Consider the following 8,518-nt stretch of genomic DNA (forward strand, 5'->3'; position numbering starts at 1 on the left):
ACGGGGCGCGCGAGGGGCCAAACGCCGCGAGAAGGCGAACCGCCTCCCTCCTCCCCGCGGGGCGCCGCGGCCGCGGGGGGCGGGCCTCGGCCCCGCTCGCGGCCACGTGATCGCGGCCGCGTCGGCCATCTTGGGAACGGGCAGGAAGCCACGGGCCCAGTCAGAGGACAGGCGCGGAGGCCATTTCGGAAGCGAGCGGCAGCGGTCCGGCTGAGGCCGCGGCGGCCATCTTGGAAGCGGGCGCCTGGCGTTGTCCGTTAGCTTCCACGCAGGCCCCGTCCCCTACCCCAGGGCACAGCCACGTTCCTGGGCCTCAGACTGACGATTCGTCTTAACTAGTGAATTCCCTCGCCCTTATCCGGCAACRATCAATTTGCTGGCCTGGAATTACKCCCGGCATATTATCTGATTGCTTTCTGTGCCTTCTCATACCATTATTTTTAATCAAAAGCCACCTAAGGGAATCCGCACCCCTGGGACTTCAAGCAAAGGAGTCCCTGTATCAGGCCTGCTTCTGTAAAAGACTGAAATACTGACTGAAACATTGACTCTGAAGGGCTCTTTGGTCCTAAATCGTCTCGTTTTTTTAAAAATTTCTTCCAAAATGCATAAACTTCAAACTGAACCTGTCCTTAATTTTATGCATATATGTACGTATGTACCTACCTACGCGTGTGTGTGTGTGTGTGTGTTATTTTGGAAAACAAGCTCCTAGACTTGGTTTTCTCGAATAACATAGGCGGTAGGTGGCGCTGCACTCCGTGAAATGTGTGTTTCTCTGCAGTATTTCAGATTTTATATAAAAAGCCTTTGGAAGGAAAAAAAAAAGGATAGGAATAATCAGGATTTGGGATGAAATAGCTGCCAATAGAACTGTGTTCCTGATATGGAGAAGGGGCAGGACTGATGTGAGAAGGAATCATTTAAATGAGTGCAAAATTTAAATAAATGCCACAAAAAGGTGGGACTTCAGTAGACTAGGACTTGAAATGAAATGGTCATGGCAGGAAAATTAAGTTCCCGACTGATAAACTCCAAAGAGCAGAAGGAGATAAGAACTGGCTTTCATCATACTAGATCAGGTTTTAGGAACATCTGGATTAATACCTCRTTTTCATCTGACATGCTTCCTGGTATTTTACAGAAAGAAATGAGGTACGGTGTGCCTGGCCAACAGCGATGCTGCACATGTTGGCCGTTTTCCACAAGCCCTCAGTAGTTTATCAAGGTGAAAGTTTAATCACCTGGCTTTTCTGTCTCCTTCTAAATAMCACCAAAGGCACATCCAGGAGGAATCTTGCCCGAAGGTGTACATTAGGACCACCAAAAAGATGCTAATCTGGAGGCTGAAATCATCCCTCAGACTCAGCATTGGCCGTGCCAGTGCTCCAGATGGGTCAGCATGAACCTTTCCTGGGTCTCATTTACTAGTGCATTTACCTACCGCCTACCCAGTCTTTAGCCTTTCTACTGGGGGAGCCTGAAAAGGTGTCAGCTACAGCCAGCTCTGACGGGTGTAAAAATGACAGCTGTCTGCTAGTTGATATCTTATAACTGTCTCACCAAACAGCACCAGATGGGAGCAACTGTTAGTGTCTGCCAACTGGAGTGTGATTTAAAGTCGTGACCTGACTGTGACAGTCTCTTATTTTATTGCTCATCCCCCTGGATGAGCATTTTTTAACATATATTAAGAGATTCATCATCACCAATATCAGCAGTGCTGAAGGAAAGTCAGGGATATAGTTGAGAGGGGTCAAGGCATTAACAGGCTTTGGAGCATGGGAAATACCAAACAAAATGAYTGCAAAGGAGAAATATTTTTATATCTAAATAGTAAATATGCATGTTTCTTACAGGCTAATAACATACTAGTTCTTTCTTTACCAGAGAGGCTGTAATACATCAGATACCTAGTTTGCCTTGTACTATAAGGATAAAGCCTCCATCTCTTGTTGAGATAAATAGGGATGGTCTGTAGCGTACAGCATGAAGTCAGCCTGTACATGGTATTCATGTATTGCAAGGTAGGGGAGTAAAGTATAGGTTGAGTAGTAATRAGGTAGCAAGGTAATGGCTGAAGGAGAGTGTATCCTGCTGAATTTTGCAGGTTGGATCTAGTGGCAGGAGAGAAAAAATACAAAACTTTAGATTGTCTGTCCTCTGTGAGAAGAAAAATGTAAAGTTACTGTGTGCTYTTAAACACAAGCTTATTTTCTGAGACTTTGCTCAGAGAGATTTGTTGATAACAAATTGTTGCTATCTTGTTATCACAAGTAATCTGTGTATTCTGTTCCAGCAGAACTGTACATCTGTTGGAGTATGCTGGAAAAAATATTGAATTCTCTCTCTGAATCATCTTTCCAGTGTAACAATGGCTATGGTATTTGTAGACAGGACAAAACAAAATGTACTCTCCTACATAAGATGGAGTTTGACAGAGTACTGGTACACATATACATTTATCAGGACAGTATCCCACACCTCCAAGAGATATTTCAGTTCTGATAGTATGCCTGACAGTAATTTGGCCTGTAGGAGTGCTAATCTGAGTCCTAATTAAATGTCTCTGTATTCTTATTCCTTAAATTCAGGATATCAAATGTAACAGAGGTGATAGTCTAACTTTATGGGAAAAGGGAAGGATGCTGTTATAAGTGTACTACACTTTACTCACCTCTTAGGTCAGCAACTTCATTCTCAATTATTCTAAGTCATAACTTATTGGTCATTATATCRTGATACAGTTCAACTGATGTTTGTGTGTATACAGACATGCCTACCCATGATGTGCATATGTAACCATCAGATCCAAGGATGAGTCTGGTCATATAGTGATTTTATAGATGCAGACCACTGAGAGATATACTGCAATATTACTTCACGGATCAACGTGTTTCCCTGAATTATGCTAGCACGTACCCTGCATGTATATGCAGGAATATTCTCACTGAAAACCCAATTCTAAGAATTATGCTCTCCCAGCCAAGAAACTGAGCAATGTGAGTTTCACATCATGATACTGTGCTGATCCAAGCAACTCACATAGTGAAGATGAACTGTACTGCCAACTTGCGGTATACAGAATTCATGAGTCAGACATGGGAGCACAACAAGCTTACAGGTTTAAAAAGTCACAACATTTTTCTTAATTAATTTCAGCTCTTYTAGTTAGCCTTTTGTTACTGAATCTGGATCGATATTTCTAGCTTTTCTCTAGCATCAAAAGGACAAAAAAATTACTTTTTCTATATTTTTCTTTTTTAAAGATAGCCAAGAAAAGAAAAAACAGTAAGYGGCATGGAATTTGCGAAAAGAACATTAGTTATTATCAAAACAACATCTAGAACTGGCCTCCTGCCAGTGGCAAAATAAGAATTATTTRCAGAAAGACTTCAACATAGCATACTGAAAAAGAACACATTCCTAAAACTATTATAAAAAATAAGTTACTCATTAAGAACTATCCATCCAAGTCTGAAGTTAATAGTTCCTTTTGTAACTACGGTGAGTATTTTCTATCAATTGTACTTTCACAAATCAATTGGAAAGCAATGTTTTATAAAATGAAAAGTCAGAAGAAAACACGTCTAGTAAACAGACTCCTTTGGAAAATGTCTTTGTTGTAATTATGCTTCTYAGGCTGGATTTAAATTTGTTTACATCAACCTCTGCTTACAATGTTTATATTAGACCTCTTAAGATTTGTGGCTGACCTACATATGCAAACAAAACATTTGCTGCATACTTGGGGGGAGGAATTTGCATGACAGAAGATGATGAAAATAAGCATAATTGTAGATGACATTTTTCATTCCTGAACCCTGTTGTACAGAACTTTGGAACTGGCCATGCATGAAAGAGGCTTGCGATTCTAATGGACAGATTTCCTGGCTATACTACAAAGCTGAACCTTCAAGACATTAAGCTTCTGTTTCTTCTTGAGAAACACAAATCTGGTATAATCATCTAACGAAGCAGACCCTGTACTTGCAGAGAACATACATGACACTGACTGAAGGGGACTGAAACAGTGGCAGTGGGGCAGCCTGTTTCACATGCCACTTTTGAGTTCAYGTCATGTAGTAGCTTCAGAGACTCGCTCAAAGATTCTGCTCGAGTTTTCCCCGTTTTCTTCAAACCCCCAGTACAACAGAGGGTAATATCACACAATTTCMGTCAACGGTACCTCATTTATCTAACTTGCCTCCACATTTCATCACACAGCAACGTTTATAGGACATGGTTGGKGCCTCCAGGCTTATTAGGTGGTTAAACAAAGATTTTAGTTTATCACCTAGTGATCAYGAGTGAGAGAGAGTTATCTGATGTGAACCAAACAAGAGGAACTGCAGGTCAAAACACTTTTCTAAACTACTTCATCTATCTCCCCTTGTTTCCAGATCTTTTTTATAGCTAGGGGAGAGCAGAGCTTCCTAGGACGACAGGGAAAAACACATACAAAACACTCTCACTTTGCAGTAGCTCTATATGACAATATTTCATGGTTGTGCGGAACTCCTGACATGCCATGTAATGCCAGTTAGCATCCCCCTTATGTCTGTGCCTTAACTTTTGATCACTGACCATTTTAAGACATCAGGAAAAAATGAAAGATTTTCCTGAGTAGTAAATACTGCTTAGTTTTGCTCCACCRAGGGCCTGAATATAGGAAGTGATTATAAGGGAAGTAGAACATGTCTCAAATTTTGGAAATCCAACAGCGACATACAATTTTTTGCCATCACTGGTAGAGCATGTTATTGCCATAACATGCTGTCTTCCCCTCTCCCCACATTGTTCAGCTCATCCTGCTTTGTAGGAAGAGGAGAAGGAATCTGGTTGTTAGTATTATGCATAAAAACAACTCCCAACTCTTAAATGACTATTATAAAAGTTATAACTGAGATAAAACCCAGAGTCATTGAAATCAATGAAAGGTTTTATTACTTTGAAGCAAGCCCCAGATGATTTAGGTGTATTCCTCTTTCTTGCCTATAAAGCCATCGGTAAGTCAGTTAAGTCCATTGGGTCTTAATCGATGAAATTTTACAGCAATAAATGTGTTTTCCCAATAACTCTGAATTGGGCATACTTTGCTTCATTCTGTCACTTTATTAAATGTATACAGAAAAATACTACTTTCAAGCAAATACACATCTCCTGAAGAGTGACAAGAGAATTCAGCTGTTAAATCTCAAAAAGCTGTCCACTAGCACACTGCAAGTCGGCATGATAAGAAATGCACCAGCACAAGCAAGTCTTAATAACCTTGATAAAAATGGCATGACAAAAACAGATCTGCTAAGACAGTAAAAATACTTGTAAGATCTGAGAGATCTTTGTATGATATGGAAGCGATTTCCTGTTACAGAGGTTTTCTCTGCCATTTTGGGATGTCTGTCTAGTTTTTCTTGCTATGTCACATCTTATTCATCGTTTAAAATCTTTGTAGTTCTGCAGTGCAGAAATAAGTGCTTAAAATGGTTAGCAGAAGGGAGGTAAATTCCTTGGCATCAAAACCAGGCCTTCTTTGAAAAGTGTGCAGTGTCTCTGCAGCTCATTTATCTGAGTTGTGAAGGTGGGTTTGGAAGAAACCTGGCAGGTTCAGATGGGAGCAACAGCTACCTTCCATGCAAACCAACCAGAGAAATAATTAAAGAACAGCCTACAAATGATACTCACTACCTGATTTACACCACATACAAGGTCCCTTCAAAATATGCAACTGTGTAGGAAGAGGGATTTCAATGCAAAGTGAATGTCAATAGAAAGACAGAAATGTGCACATGTGTGAGAACAAGARAAGGAAAGAAACCTTGGTAGCCTGTGGCTGAAAAGAGAGCTGATATAAACCTGTTTTCTGAAAAAAATKACTCGAAGCTGTAAGCCAAGAAGCTGTCTTTGGTGCTTAACTCCTACTGTGTTCAGAGAAATGGAATTTTTTGTGTGTGCTTTGCACATCAAAGGAACAACTAGCTCAGTATCTCCATCTGATGCAAACACCCACCATGAATTTTGGCTAACTGTTCAGGTCAGGAAGGGGTTTGTTTACACCAAATCTCTGATGATATACTATAGAACCATTTAATTCCATGTATTTGCCAAATTTTAATCTCAAGAAGGAAAGCTTTCTACCTGCAATGGAGTCAGAGAACTTTTTTAGCCCAAAAAACAAACTAGAAAACTAACAGCTTTTGAAATTTAGCAGCCTTCAAATGCAATTCGCAAACACAGATCCAAGCATTAACCTTAGAAGAGCTAAGCCCTGTGAAAAGTTCAAGGAAGTTAATGAACATGGAATATTAAACACCTSAATCCAATCATGATATAACACATTCTGGCACTACAAGCTTTATTAATTCACAATTGCCTTATTTTTCCCAGGATTCCTGTGAGGTATTTCTTTCCCCTTACCCAAAGGATTTTATAATCTGYGAGATACTGGAGAGCATCAGAACTAAAATAAAAAGACCATTCTTGTTATTTCATCCTGTTCTTTTTATCAGATTAAAAGATTTGACTRTCCCAAACAAAGTCTGAATCCTCCCACTTTTGCAGTAAGGCTCTTGTGGCAATAGGAAGGTAACGAGGAGGAGCTTTCAGCAGCTCAGCACCATGACAGGTTCATGCATGCCCCAAATAAAATGCAGTATTGCAGAATCAATGCAGAGACTCACTAGTAGCGGCTGTGTTAGGCTTTTTTTTCCCCTTACCGGTTGAGCTTCTGACTTAAAGGAAGCACTAGCATATGCTGACTGGGTGGCATCTCCTCTTTGGGCTTAGGAGAGCCAGAGGATTGAATCTTACTCAATTAGTCCAAGGACATTTGAACACAAAATCTAGGTTATTCATTCAGGTTAATAGGTATTTTTTAAATCAAGATTCATACAAAATAAGAAGAGTGCCATGAAATGTTTCAAGTGTTCAATAAACAACAGCCAAAAAAAACCATATAAAAATCAACAACAAAACTAAACTGATGAATCTCCAGRTGAGATAGGTATCTAGAGTAGTGTATGGGACAAAAACCAATATATATATTTACATACCTGARACAAAATCCATTTTGAGTTACGCTGAATAAATGAAAGATTAGTATAAATCTGTGAATATTTAAATGGAAAACTAATGCAACATTATAACCAGGGAGAAAAAAAAAGAGGCGCCTGGCTGGAAACAGAAAAACTTAGCAAAGACTGAGAAGCTGACCACAGAACTCACCCCACGCTATGATGCCCACAATGCCAGAAAGAGCTGCTAATACCACAGAATACTTGAACGTCTGGAATCACAGTCAGTGAATCAATAGTACTTCTTCGGGCTTTTTCTCCCTCTCATAATTATAAGTTTCTGGATTTTTGGCTTTTGCCCATCTCCCACTGACTTGTGTGTGTTCAGAGATGCCAAGAAACCCGGGCTGATTACAGTCATGAGACAGAGACAAGGAGCAGCACAGGCCTACATTTTCACAACTGAATGACAGGAAGTGGGAAACAACTGGCAGAGCCAAAGACAACCATTCGAAAAGGTCTGAAACTCCTGCCGAAGGGGGACAGAGCTAAGAGATCAGACTCGAAGGGGAAAGTCTGTTGATCCGTGGATGAGCCATACTTACAGAGGGAGCACTTRGTCTCAGCTCAGTACGGGGAACTCCCCATCCTCTGGGCTGCAGAAGCTGAGATGGATCAGCACATCACGGATCAAATTCCAGATCTTGGATTCTGTTCAATGATAATAAAAGGGATTAAAAAAAATCTCCTGTGCTAATGTAAAAGCCACATAACAGGTGGTGTCCAATAATGTTCAAGCATACAGCTGGGGAGTATTTGTATGATAAAAGGTTGTAACTGATCGCTCCATACACAACCAGCAAAATTAGTTCTTGGGAAACCCAAACAAAATCAGCCGGAGCAAACACGAGCCTCTGCCCCTCGGATCCTCCACAACTTATGTTTCCAACCGTTCCTGTAAGCGACAAGCAGCACGGCTGCACTAGCAGAAGACACGTCCGGGGTCTTCCACGTGCCCGTGTGCGTCCCCCGAGCGCATGGCCGCAGCGACGGAGCCCTGCGGCCACCGGAGAAACCCCAAATCCCCACGGTGCTTTCAGTCGGTCAGCGGACATCAACGGTACGGTGACGGTAACGAAGGTAAAACACGTTAAGATTTGATGATACGGAGCGGTTTTGGCCAACCACTGTGGCATGGAAGCTGCAGCGAGGTTCTAGAGCGTTTCACACGCGCAAAAAAATTAAAAAATAATAAAATCATATAAAATCATATACAATCATATACAATAAAATAAAACAAAACAAAACAAAATAAAATAAAATAAAATAAAACAAAATCGTGAGGGAAAAAAAGCAACAGATCAGTTAACATGATGCTCCATCCCCACCTCCTCCCGCCACGCGTTTTGCAAGGCACCTGCGGAAGCAGCGGCGCCCCCGAGGGCACCGGCGACCCCGGTTCCCCGAGGGGCCGCGGCGGGGGCCGGGGCCGTTGCCGGGGCCGG

Source organism: Apteryx rowi, unplaced genomic scaffold (genome assembly GCF_003343035.1).
Source record: "Apteryx rowi isolate R43461 unplaced genomic scaffold, aptRow1 scaffold_19, whole genome shotgun sequence".
NCBI lineage: Eukaryota > Metazoa > Chordata > Aves > Apterygiformes > Apterygidae > Apteryx > Apteryx rowi.